The 12,352-nt window shown below is 40.3% G+C and overlaps 1 protein-coding gene across 3 annotated transcripts in view; it reads left to right on the top strand.

Moving 5' to 3' along the window:
* Positions 1-12,352, top strand: part of LOC146668746 (testis-expressed protein 2-like) — a 34,307-nt gene that overhangs the window by 5,753 nt on the left and 16,202 nt on the right. The gene's annotated exons all lie outside the window — the stretch shown is intronic.

The raw sequence follows: 12,352 nt of genomic DNA, 5'->3' as shown, positions 1-12,352 counted from the left end.
TCATGGCCCTCACCAGAATTAAAAATAATTTATGTATCATACACAAAATAACTACCCCGATGTCCTCCAAGACAGCTGCCAAGTGGCAGGAAGTTTATTGGTGGCATTTGTATCTACAAAGCCTTGAAGAAGACAGATGATTTGGACTTAACATGACAAAATATTGACATGAAATTATTGTACTTAGGCTACGTGGGCCAGTTTTACACAGGGTACACTCTCTCATTGTGATTTACAGCTTGCTCAGTTAAACAATGAGTGAGTGAAGGCCTCTGTTAAAGGAAACCAGTGTTTCTCCATGAACCGTGGCCCAGATTTGTAATAGTTTGTAATCTTTACAACAATGTAAAAGGCAATAAGCCGAGCCCATTGTCACATGTGAGTGTGCTGTTACAGGCAACTTATTTTTTTTTCTGTTATCAGATCAATTTCCAAGGCTTTGTTGAGCTTAAAGAATTCCAGATAGGGGTGTGATTTGTTGATTTTTATACAAGTCCATTGAGACTTCAGTAGATAAGAGTGATCAGTAGTTTCCATGGCAGGGCAACCATACTGTATGACAGAGTATTAGGGCCACATTAACATAAACATAAAGTTGATTATTTTGGGAACAAAGTCAAAACTTTGAGATTCAAAGTTAAAGAAAAGTCAAAATATTATTCTGGGGAAAAAAGGTTGAAATGGGGAGTGTGGAGATTACCGTTGTTGTTTCAAGACAAACTGCCACATTTGCAATACCCCCTGCAAAATGCCTTGTTTTGACGAGTTAGTGAAACATGATTGGCCGTCTTGTGATGCAACATACACCCTCTTTATTGTATGAGGGTTTAACCACTGATAACCTTGCATCTGTGCACTGCCAGCCATTTCATTTTGTACGAATCCACTCCTCTGAGTTTGTGAGTGGGTTTTTTTTTTTGTTTGTTTGTTTTTTATTTATTTTTTGTTGTTTGTTTTTTGACCAGACTCGGCTTTCTGCATCATGTGTTCAACATCCACATACTCATCACCACAATGAATTAGAATTACAAATTTAATCTCAAAAATATGACTTGATTCTTGAAGTGATCGATAATAGTTTTTTCTTAATGTAGCCCTAATACTTTACAAAAAAAAAGATAAACTAGCTCTTTCCTGTAGTAAAGCCAGGAACCTTTTGTAAGCTCCGTCATCTTTGATGCAGGTGCCAGCAGACGCCTTAAACAGGTGCCGCTCCCTTACTGGAATAATGGCCATTACTGGGACATCAGGAGAATGTGTCACACTATCAGCCATCTGTGATTTCAGGCTCTGCCTCACTTGTGCTCTGCTTGCACAGTACTGAACACTCAGTTCACTGTTGCCATCATAATAATCACCTCTGTTACCAGAGGAGAGAGACACGGGCAAGGTAGGGGGCGGGGAGGTGTTTAAATATAGCTTTTCTAAAAATATTTCTCTCTTGGAACTGAGGCAAATTCACAAAGCCGCAGGCAACAGATTGTATGAAAGCAAAAATCAGAGAGATTTCTGAGAATCTGTGAATTTATTTACAGTTTTAATGTCAGCCCAGAGGAGCAGCACAGCTTCATAAGATTAAAGCCACTCCTTTGCAGTTTCAAGCAGTCATTTGCTATTTCAGTCTCCAATGAGCTTCTCTCACAGTTTCACAATGTGGTCTTTTGTCATCACAGTTTGGCTGGGACCTGCTTTGCCTAATTCCTATTGCTTTGAACAGCACTGAAAAATATACGATTACAGCATTCCCAGCTTTTGCTAAAGTTTTTATTTCTGTTCACTGTGCAAGTGGGCAACAATTAAAGTGTCTGCTCAGAGGGAAAATGTTCTTCTTTTTTACCACATTATTTTACATTTTCTATTAATTGCATCAAATGTTGGAAATCATTTAAAATCATCAGTGTTTTATTGATTAAATGTGCAGCTGTGCAATCTGTAATACTTGTGAAGTGGCTTCTCAGCAACGTTTGATGTCTCACGTGGGCCTCAGAAGCTCACTGTTATGGAACTGCATTGAGTAGCATGAAATGTAATTACTGCAGACAGATTAGCTGCCTTTTACAGTTGTGGTGGATGGAATCAGAAGCAGGAAAAACCCACAGTCCCAGTTTACAGATGGGGGGGGGACTCCTCAGGGATGCTTTTTAAGCTTTAAAATGATCTTAAACTCTGAGAAATGATCAGTTTTTCAGTCATAATTTGACAAAATTTATTAAAATATTATGTTGACATTTGACAAGAGTTTGTGCTGAATCCTGAGGAGACCTATGCCATTATTACTTAATCAGTTTTCTCAGAAACTAAGCACTAGGTCAGGGCCTTATGAAAAGAGTCCTTTGCCTTAATGGCATTTGCACAAAACATGATGTGGTTTTCTTCTTCAGCAATAAAACGGTAATCCTCCTACTCTAATAAGTGTCTCGCTTTTTACAGGAAGAACTGCCTGTGTGACTCGCTGCTTCAGGGCTATTGCTTAGTAGCTAAAAAAGGTTAAGAGCAGCAAAAGCTTTAAAACTACTTAAAGTGCTGTAGGTCACAAATGTTTAGTTTACACTGAAAGAATAAAAGGTGACATGTCTCCTGGGAGTTGGGGCTGTAGCTGAACGAGTCTCTGTGACTGGAGCAGAGAGGCGGATCTGTTACCGTTTTGTCACCGCTGCTGCCAAGAAGCTCATTCAAAAAATAATGAGGGCTTGTTGATGAGCTTAAGCAGTTAAGTGAGGAGTGCATTATTTAGCAGGAACAACTGGCAGGGTTTGAAATGCATAGGAGCAAGTATAAATTGGATTTGAAGTGCTTTGTTTGTGAATCATGAGAATAGTGATTTGTCTGGGTAGATGTGGTTGTGTAACGCCGGGGTCACTGTGCTCTGAAAACCTGCTGTTGGCCTTGTTCTTTGCCTTTCTCTCTGTTTGTTGCTGAAAACAGGCTTTTTTTTCTTTCTTTTTTTTAACTTCCTAGTCTCGATAGACGGAACGTCACATGCTCTTCATGAGTCTTCGTGCTCTTTCACTCTATTGATCCATAACACCAAACTATTGCGTGCCAACTGTCATAAAAATGCCTGCATATTTGCAAAGAAAGATGGGAAAATGTAAGCTAGTTGTACTTTCTGTAGTTATAAAAGGTTGTTACTCACATATTAAAAGCTTGGCAGTCTTGTGTGCACAGCTTAACTGATATATATTGACGCTATATACTGAAGTTTTATTATACTGTCGTTATAAAGCTTAGACCTTTGGAGCATTTGATTCTACCTGCTTAAAAATATAATCGTAAAACAAACTGTTTAAATGGGACCCTTTTATTAGCCAGTCTAAACCTGACGTCCTGTGGAGCTGGTGTGCAGGATAAGTTAACATTAAATGTGCACTGCTTAGCAATACTGCCTCAGAAAAAAAGGTTTAGGCTTCAAACATTGTTCTTCCTGTACATGTGTGGTTTCTACAGATTTGCATGTTGGGTTAATGGTGAAATGACTAAAGCCCTTAATGTGCACACAAATTCTGTGTGAATGGGTCACTTAGAGGTGCTATGTAAATTCCCAAGTGTCTGATGGAATATATAAATAACCAAATTAAAACTGTAGTTAATATACTTTTAATTTGGGGATCAGAAACTTGCCTCTTCAGTTTCATCATGCATTATGATTGCACACTGCATGAGTAGTAATCACAACCACAGTCATACTAACCTTTATAGTGTGTATGGTATATATTTTCAAAGCATGGCACTTACTCTCTGATAAAGTGGCATCAGAAACTTTGCACCTGGAAGGAGTTTAGCAGAGGGTGAAACCAGATATAATTTATGGACGTCATATTTCACACACTACTGATTTCTCGGTTTTAATCAGGGCCAATGAGTGAGGCTCGTTCACCTTTCCGACTGTAGCATTAGAATTTAAAGGAGCCTCGCTCATCACCAGTTTTACAGCAGTGACGAGTGAGGCCTGAGCAGAATATGATCACGGTTGGTAGTTTGTGTTTATCCCGACTGTGCAGGATAAAAGAGCACACTGACCTTCAGATATCAATGGCATAATCGTATTTTCTCATTGCTTTATGCTGGTTGTGTGATTTCAGTGGCTTTAGCTGGCCGAGGAGTGCTCGGAGAGGGCTGGTACCTGCAGTGATACCAGTGCCTAACATTTCAGTCCGTGCCTGTCGCACCAGTTCCTCAACATTCTTCAGAACAGTTTCTGTTTTGTTGGGCTGCTATTGTTTGTCTCCAGCACTTGGAATGACTCCATGTTGATGTTTAGAGAAAGATTTTTGCTATTTGTGTTGTTATTCCCATGCCCCACTTTTGTGCTTTGGAAACAAAGATGGCCTCATTTTAGAGAAATAACTTTTGTAAAAGCCCATATTAAACAAGCCAATGTTTTGAAACAAAAAGGTGTTTGTGGAAACCAAGAGCTCAGGCTTTAGAGTGCTCCAAACGCACCATTTTAAAGACTTATTGGTTTGTTTTTACTCTCAAATCTGTATGATGTCAGTGACAGCACATGTCCCTGATTAGTGCATCTCAGGTAGACGTGCACAGAAACCCCACCCACCCACTGTTCGAGATGCTTTGCTGAATAAAGTTGGACTAGTGTCCAGCAGCCTCACCTCTGTCAGTGCGCCCCAGGGCAGGTGTGGCTACAATGTAGCTTGCCATCACCAGTGTGTGAATGTGTGTGTGAATGGGTGAATGACTGAATGTAGTGTAAAGCGTTTTGGGGTCCTTAGGGACTGAGTAAAGCGCTATACAAATGCAGGTTATATTCAAATGCAGGCCCTCCTGATCCTCCCACACCAATGTGATAGTATGTGCTTCTGTGAATATTTAGGCCTCCTTTAAGAGTCCGAATTATGTCAATTTTGTCATTGAAAGTTAAACCTAAAGCCCAGTGTGGATACCCATGTAACCTTCAGCTTGTTGACACGACCGCACAGTCACAGATAAGAACAGTCTGTGGTTTCTGCAGCTGTCCTTTTCTGTGTCAGAAATTGAGTAAAATCTCAGCCTATCACTCAAATATTCATACAAAATGAAGAAATGTATTTCTTATACATTACAATCAAGCTGATCATTGGACCCCAACCTCTTTTAAAGCAGTCACTCTAAAAGTGACACTGAACCATGTAACAGGTTTCTTCAACTGAAACATTTTGGATTGTAACGTCGCTGATCACTAATGAGTTTCCAGGACAGAGCGGCGAGGTAGACTTTTTGCCTTTTTCTTTCATCGCCTTAAGTTTTAAACTTTTGATATGTCAATGTGGATTTGCTGGGCTACTGTTTTATATATGCTAATGCAATGTTATAAATTTGGCATGTTTTTCTTTTCTCTTGAATTTATAATGATCCTTCAGTATTTGTTACTTGTACTATTTTAACTGGTGTGTGGCTTCTGCTTTTTTTTTTTTTTTACCCCTGACCCATAAAAGGTTCACGGAGTGTTGATAACACTCTGCCAAGTGGGCGGGCAGCCTGAAAACCAAGGTTTGTGAATGGGAGAGCTCGAGAATGAAGTGACTTAGGACTTTCAAATCGACGCCATAGCTGCGTCTGCTAAAAATATCAGACTAGTTCAAATCTCAGAGACGTCAAGGTCGGAGGTCAAGTTTCCATAAAATCTTTTGAATGCGATAAAGAAGAAGGAAGTCACTTAGGATTTTGTAATTGAAACCTTTGGTCAGGGATGGGGAACTCCAGGCCTCAAGGGCCAGTGTCCTGCAGGTTTTAGATATCACCCTGGCCCTCCAAGGTTTGGAGGCCTATCTCCCCCTACCACCACTTCCCCTGCCAGTGGCGGACCCCCTCAGACATCGGTGCGTTGGTGGTTCTTTGTGTCCGGGGATGGGCGTCCAGGTACACACCGGCTCACTCCTTGGCGGCCGCTTATCGGGGCCTGGAGCCTGGGGCTCGCTCGGGCCACTTCGGAGGTGGGGTGCCCCCGGCCTCTCGGCCTGGGGCTCGGTCACTCAGGCGCAGCTGGCTGCCGGCGGAGCTCACGGGCGCGTCACTGCAACTCCCCCTGGCTTCTGCTCCGCGGCTGCTGAGTGAGCCCTCATCTGGGACTCTCCTCAGCTCTTTCCGGGACAGTGGCGCGGCTGCCCCTCTGTTGGTCTTCCTTGGTCTCTTGTGTTCTGGGAGCCTCTGGATGTCTGGAGTTTTGATCTCCTCCACACCTGCTTCACGCCCTGGAGGACGGGGCTGTGGCCCCCCCACACCCTCTAGCAGATTATTACATGAAGGAACCTTTTAAAAAAAACAAAAAACAAGCGCGTCCATGCTCACAGGTGTACACACGGGTGATCACACCCACAAACTACACCCTTTTTGGCTCCTACCTCAAAGCACACTGTGTTCTGTTGATCTTATGTGCTGCACAATAATGTTTAACATTTAGTATTTACTGTCATATTCCCATATATCATTGTGATGTTGTTTATTCTATTACTCTTGTTCTCTTCTGCTTGCTTTCTTTTTTCTTTCTCAGCAGGTGATCCAGGTGATTGATATATGCATTTTTTTTCTCTGCCCGTTCTGTTGGTTTTTGTCTTTTGCCCTTCTCCCCCGTCCCTCTTCTCAGCTGTTTCTCTTTCCCTCTTTCTTTCTCCCCTTCTTTCCCCCAGTCAAGTCTGTCCCGTATTCAGTAAGTGAAAATAAAATAAACAATAAAAGGTGAATCAAATGGACCATTACGGCAAGGCTGGGATGGTCAGTTTGGTAAAGTAAATCCGTTGGGCATCTTTCTTTGCCTTTAGACAACAATTCTGATGGCAAAAGAGCCAAACGGGACAGGCAAAAAAAAAAAAAAAAAAAAAAAAAAAATCAGAATAAAGCTGTCTGTCAGAGCTTTATTTGATGATGTGCCCACAGGGAGCCAAGAAGTGCAGTGTATGAGTACAGGCTGTAGAACCACACCAGGTGCACGTAGATGTAATTATGTGTGAAGATTCCTTCAGGAATTTAATAACATGAATGAACAAACTATTGGCCTCTGGGCTTGATTACTGCTCCCCTCTGACAACTCAATTTTTAGAACACGACATTTTACGATGTAGAGTTAACACCTACATGTCACAGGCTGGGTCTCTGACCCAGCGCTCTGAGTTCATGTTTGTATTTGTCTCATTTTGTTATGTGATTTAGTTTGTGTTATTTCCTATCTGCCTTTAGTTTAGGCAGTTATTGTTCCTGGGTTTTCTATGTTTTGGGGTTTTGTATTTATTCATCACATATTAGGTCTGTTAAGTTGTGTTGTCATGTTTTAGTTTTAGTATTTCCTGTTTTATTCTGACAATGTCATGTGTTCTTTGTTTATTGTATTTAGCTTTCCTCTCCTGGTCCTGTCATTAGGTTTATGTCTGTCAGCTGTTTCCCCCATGTGTCTCCACCTCCCCTGATCACCTCATGTATGTATTTAAGCCCTTTGTTTTCTGCATGCCATTGTCAGGTCGTCTGCTCATCCATGTCTCATCCCCAGGTACCCATGTCAGTTCACTATGGTTAAGCTTTTTCATGTTTTGTTATTAGTTCACCCAGTTTAGGTTATTGTTTAGTTTTCACCGATGCCCGATTATTTTTACCCTCATTGCTAGCCTCAATAAACGGCTTGTTTTGTTTATCCAAAAAAAACAAAAAAACAAAAAAGATATCACCCTGGGTCAGCATCGAATGATGAGTCAAATGATTGGTTCATTACCAGGCCTCTGGGGAACTTCAAGACATGTTGAGGAGGTAATTTAGCCATTTACATCAGCTGTGCTGGATCAAGCACACATCTAAAACTTGCAGAACACCAGCCCTTGAGGCCTAGGGGTACCACTTGCTACGACCAGTATTTTTTTTTTTTTTTTTTTTTTTTTTTTTTTTTTTAGTGCCATCTATGAGTTATATACCATGCCAGATGTGTTGGGGCTGGTATTTGATTCTGTCTGATTTTGTGTTTATTGAAGGCTGATGAAGATTAAACTGATTTTTCTACATATTGGTCTAAGAAACATGAGGTATGATCTTAGCAGAAGACACGGTGCCTCAGTAGTTTTCTATTGTTATACTCGCACTGCAATATTCAGAAAGCTTTTGTTTTAACTTGAGCCACATCAGTGCCATACTGCTCTGTTTGATGTGTGCTCTTCTGCTTTGTCTGTGGAAATATGTACAAAATCAGGGCACAAGAATCAGAATCGTAAAGGCAAGTTATTGAGCAGACTTACACCTTCACATATATTGCTGTGGTGAGAGAAGGCTTATAGAGGTACAGGGAGCCATTCTCTAGAAATGAGTTGAGTCATTTCTCCCACTTCAACATTAGTTTTTATTATCTGCCACAAAAAATTAGGCATAAAATGTTGTGTGCAGCTATTAGATGTCTGTACCCATTACTTATTGTTTCTGCAATGTTGACATTAGTGTTTATGGGGTGTGACACTTTCCTTAGCCGTGAGTGTCGGCACTGGGAAAGCTATTAACTCTGCAAATAAACAGCTGGATTTAAAGCGGGACTGCTTCTAATCCCTTCCCTGGCAACTTGAAAGTGTTCTGGGATTTCATTATACCTCCTACTGGTGTGTTTTGCCGTTGTAGTTTCATCTCCATCCCTTAGCAAGCGTCATCTTAATGCTGCTGATTATCTGAAACAGTGGAGCATGACATTTGAGATTCTCTGAGGGGGTTGGCTTGTGGTGCTGTTCTGGCAGAGAGCATCAAGCACGGTGACTTGCAAAAATACTCTTGTAGTGAAGTTACTGAGCTGCAATCAGTGGAAATGCTGTTAGCCCAATTTAAGATTATTTTAGGCTCAAATGCTCAGAAAAATCATTTTCGGTCTTGTTTTTTTTCTCATATACCATAGAGGCAATTTACTTAATCAACGTAAATTGAACATTTAATTATAACTCAGTTACAAATTAGTGGTTTTGAGAAAAGTGAACAGGTGACCATGTCTTGGGAAAACATTGTATGAGAAAATGATGTCCATCACGTGCCGGATCATACTGATCATCGGGGGGAAGAAAACATGAGGGTCACGGGTGTTTCCACCGTATTTTGGGTGTCAGGCACATAATTAAAGAAGTGACTGAAAAATGGAAAAAGGGAACTTTAGGTCAAAATTCAAAACCTAGTCACTCATGCACAAGTCATTCCTTGATGGTTTGTTGTTTGCTAAATATTTATTTATTCACACTGGAAAAATAGGGTGAAGGTGACGTTGCAACAAACACCCTGCAGTGTGTAGAAGTGAGAACAATAATCAGATTTTGTGCAGCACACTAAAGCTACAGAATTCTGTATACCTCAAGCATGATGGCGTATACATAATGTGGAAAGGCATATTCTCGCTTTTATAGCCCTCATGTTGGATCATTGATGAATTAGTTATGCCATTTAACCCCAAAAAAGAAGAAGAAAGATTTTATGGCACCAATTTTTTTTTTTTTTTTTTTTCATCATGTGACTGCATTTACTGCTTCACTTGGGGACTTCCCACATTTATTATTTTGACATTGTGAAAGTTCTGGTTGTGAACTTTCATTGAACTCAGTGGTCAGAAGTCAGGTAGTCTGATAGCAGCCCTCAGAGTTTTAACTGCGCTTGTTTATATTCCCTTATAAAATATATTCATTCACCATAATTTCACTTTCTTCATCTTATTGTCCACACTGTATCATTTAGGTCTGCCTGACACATCACCTATTCAGGTGTCTTTATTTCCCTCAGTTCACCAGTCAGTTTAATGTTAGTTCATGATAGAATAAACACAGCAGTTATTCACATCTTTTTGTCCATTTTCACAAAAACTGTATAAAAACAGTAGTTGTTTATACACTTTTTAATGGTTAACTGATTTGTGATAATAGTTTCTGATGAATCTTAAATAATGCATTAAAGGAATTATGCTTACTATTGTAGAGTGTAGGCTTATCTTTATTAAGCTCCTTGTTGCAGCATCCAAATAAATAAGAAAAATGACACTAATAGTTAAGATTATGACAAGGATTATAAACTACAGTCAGTTGCCTCTCAGTATTATAGTCAGTACTGTGTGACATTTTTACATAAATAAGGATACAAATCTTATTTTTATTGTATGTATTTTTGTGTCTGTTTTCATGTTAGCGTGGTTTATTTTACTTTATTGGTACAGATTTTTGTATGGTATTATATGAATGAAGCTACAGCACAGGAACTAAGGTGACGTCATTTTTCTCCAGTTCATTTTAACAACACTAAACAAGCAATGCTATGAATAGCCATTCAGTGCATGCAATAGCTCTGTGGAGCTTTTCTCCTTGCCAGTGTATGCTTGCTTTACAAAGAAGTGAACTGTGAACATGTCCTTAATGAGTGCAAAACATGAGGGTTAATGAGGCTGGCTTGCTTCACTGATTAGCTTTATCAGCATCAGTGGCATTATTCATTCTTCTCTGTCCACCAAGTCTGGACATTGGCTCAAGGAAAAACTCTGGAGACGCAAGACAAACAGGAATCTCCATGGTTTGTGTGTACAGATACAGCCTCTGATGGACAGGCCAATCATAAATATGTAAATATACAGCACATGCCCACTTTTTTTTTTTTTTTTTTTTTGAGCTGTTTGTTTGTTGCATTTCCATAGTGCTCGATTAGGAGATAGAACCAGCTTTCAAATCTGACCCAAACAAGTACATAGTTACCCACTATCAATAATCCTAATGTGTTGCTGGCAAAAACTTCCAGGTCCTTAGAGTCTTGTATGGTAAAATGAAATTCATGTCCAGCTGGCAGTCCACTGAAATGGCCTCATTGTGTTGCTGCTGACTGAAGGCTGTCTAACTGGGGGCAGAGGTGGCTGGCAGACTGCCTGACTGGGTAACAAGCTCACTCGTGACCCATGTGACAATGAGTGGTCAAGTTGAGTCTGTAAATGAGTGAGCCAACATTCATTCCACCTCTGTCATCCAGACAAAGCACAAGGACGCCAGTGCCAAATGTCAACAGGATATTACCATAATTCTGTTTTGACTACCAGAGGATGTAAGCAAAGAGCCAGCAGTTAGACTGACAAGTCACTGTATCAACTTTTAATCATTAGTTACAGTGTTAGTAATTGCAAATTGTGTGTCAGTGTTGTCATTTGACTTTTATCATAAGCCACATACAAAGTGTTGAATAGCAACAAGGAAGTGTGTTGGTAATAAAAATTTTAAAAAAAGCATCTCTACAGTGGATTCTTTTTACTGTAACAACCTTGTTTTATGTTACACTAGGCCTAAATCCATAAGTTCTGACATATGGAAACCTGAAAATTGATCCATGACTTCGATAAAGCTGCCATCCTGAAACTTCCAAGGACAAATACAGTTAAACTGGTAATTTCCCTTGGTAGGCTATTTGGTAGCAAGGCAATACAATGCTGCAGTTGCATATACTTATTTGTTTTTGTTCAGTTTATTCCGATCATGTATTCGGAAGGTCATTTTAGGAAAAAAAAAAAGAAATTCTATATAAAATCCAGCAAAGTAAGCTCCAATATCGTTTCACTTATTCTTATTCGGTTACATATCAAAACACTGTTTCAACACCAGCTGTCCTTTGATGAACACGACCCTCCTCCACTGAGTTTCCACCTTCTTTGAGAGCTTTTGACCATATGCCACATTGCAGCATCTTGGGTTCAAGTCTGATCCACTGCCCTTTGCTATGTGTCTTCCCCTTCTCTCCCCACTTTCCTGTCTATTTTCACTGCTCTCTCTGTCCAGTACAGGCAAAACTGCGAGGATCTCAGGGCTGAATTGGTGGTAGTGGTAATTTGGTCATCCAGATATGAAGTCTCGGTATAGACCCTTGTTTCATTTACTCTCATAAATTAGCCATTTTGACTCCTCTGCCTTCAAACGAGCTTTCTTCTTATTGGTTAGCCCTTACAAACGGAGGGTTAGAACAGTCGATGGGTGGAGACCAAACCTGTAAGTCTACAAAAGTCAAATTCGGGATATTAGGGATAGGATATCATGAAGGTTTAAAAGTAGGGAAGAAAAGACTCTGAAGCATAAACCTTTTGTCCAAAAGGATTACTTGTACATACCCTGACTTCAGTATTTGAAACTGTTTGATATGAGCAACCACCAATACAATGGTACATATGAAAATAAGAAAAAGCCAAATAGGGTCAATTTGAAGTCCTGTGTTATGGCTCTCTTCCACAGCATGCCTTTTATTCTGTCTTCCTTCTCTCTCCCAACCGGTCACAGCAGATGGCCCCGCCCCTCCCTGAGCCTGGTTCGGCCGGAGGTTTCGTCCTGTTAAAAGGGAGTTTCTCCTTCCCACTGTCGCCTAAGTGCTTGCTCATAGGGGATCATTTGATTGTTAGGTTTTT

Source organism: Rhamphochromis longiceps, linkage group LG6 (genome assembly GCF_057381845.1).
Source record: "Rhamphochromis longiceps isolate RC_006_pf linkage group LG6, R_longiceps_female_GT1.1, whole genome shotgun sequence".
Taxonomy (NCBI): Eukaryota; Metazoa; Chordata; class Actinopteri; order Cichliformes; family Cichlidae; genus Rhamphochromis; species Rhamphochromis longiceps.
The sequence above is the reverse complement of the archived record's forward strand: the minus strand, read 5'-3'. Positions and strand labels throughout refer to the sequence as shown.